At 42.2% G+C, this 1,490-nt stretch overlaps 1 non-coding gene across 1 annotated transcript; it reads right to left on the reverse strand.

Moving 5' to 3' along the window:
• Positions 1–1,065: 1,065 nt before the first annotated feature.
• On the reverse strand, positions 1,066–1,150 carry TRNAY-GUA (transfer RNA tyrosine (anticodon GUA)). Its single transcript is given in 2 exon segments — positions 1,066–1,101; positions 1,114–1,150. It is a non-coding gene; the product is annotated as a tRNA-Tyr (tRNA).
• Positions 1,151–1,490: the final 340 nt, after the last annotated feature.

The following is a 1,490-nucleotide window of genomic DNA, read 5'->3' on the forward strand; positions in this document are numbered from 1 at the left end:
TCGGCAGGCACCGACGCCGGAGTGGGTCTAGGTGAGGTTGGGGGCACGCCTACGAGGATTGGGGAGGCGAGGAGAAGTGACTTGTTGGATTTTTACTCCGCGGTCGCGAGGACGAGTAAATTTAAGAATCGTGAGTGGTTGGGAGTAAATTTTTTATAGCAACTCCAACAGCTCCCGTCTCTTGAAAACCATCGTTTACAGGAAGTTGGGGCAAAAAAAAGCCTCCAACAGCCCCGTAAACCCAATTTTTTATGCAATTCCACATAATCACGTTCTCCGTCTTGCGGGCGGATAACCGCCTAAAGCTTCACGGGGCGTGCTGCCGCACCGCCCGCCATGCACGCGCCGCCCCTAGCCCCTGTGGCCCTATCACTAACTTGCGGGCCTGAGCTATTAGCTATTTTCTAATTAAAAATAGGAAAAAATATAAATAATATGGGACGATGTTAACGGGAACTGAGAGAAGTGGCCATTAGAAAACTTCCCGTAAATAGATACGTCATTTTGTAAAACGATTTACGGAAAGTTTTTAGGGGGGCTATTGGAGTTGCTCCTACTCCCTAACCGTTTTCGGGGTTCGGTTAGTTCCTGGTTAGAGGAGAAAAACGGGATTTATCATTCTCTAACTAGTTATAGTGATCGGTTAGAAATGCTCTAATGCATGCATACGTTTGTATTTTTCTTGAGGACACAAAGGAACATCGTTTTTTTTAGCTGATCATGATACACTGCTTAAGCAGAAGATAAACACAAAAATGTATATGAATCTTTTTAAGTAGATTCTTCCCACAAGCATATATGAATACAAAAATGTCGACCTTCAGCAATGTGATTTAAAAAAGAAAATATTTGCTCAGAAGAACAAGCATACGTATTTTTCTTGAGGACACAAAGGAACATCGTTTTTTTTAGCTGATCATGATACACTGCTTAAGCAGAAGATAAACACAAAAATGTATACGAATCTTTTTAAGTAGATTCTTCCCACAAGCATATGAATACAAAAATGTCGACCTTCAGCAATGTGATTTAAAAAAGAAAATATTTGCTCAGAAGAACAAAAAGTCCGACTTGCCGGATTCGAACCAGCGACCTAAGGATTTATCTGCAATACTACAGTCCTCCGCTCTACCAACTGAGCTAAAGTCGGCTTGTGTTTAACGGACGAACACAGCTTACTTATCTAAGGGCTAGCGGAGAATCATTCCGAACATATATCCAGAATGCTGGATGCAGGTCAATAGGCATAGCGCTGGCCATGTGGTCCAATAAACCACTCCCAAAACTACCGAGCCTCGTGGAATTAAAACGAATTCACCATTCTTATTTAATCTCTTATCTCCAACAGTATATGGGAGTCTGTCTCTAGATATCAATCTTAAGTTCTTGAGTGAACACAATATGTTTCTTAGCAGCCCTACTCATTCAGTTACCCATTAAGGGGCGTGCGGCAACAAGTAATGGCCGAGAAGTGAGAATTAAGGGTCTGT

The sequence above is a fragment of the Aegilops tauschii genome, chromosome 5 (assembly GCF_002575655.3).
Source record: "Aegilops tauschii subsp. strangulata cultivar AL8/78 chromosome 5, Aet v6.0, whole genome shotgun sequence".
Classification (NCBI taxonomy): Eukaryota; Viridiplantae; Streptophyta; class Magnoliopsida; order Poales; family Poaceae; genus Aegilops; species Aegilops tauschii.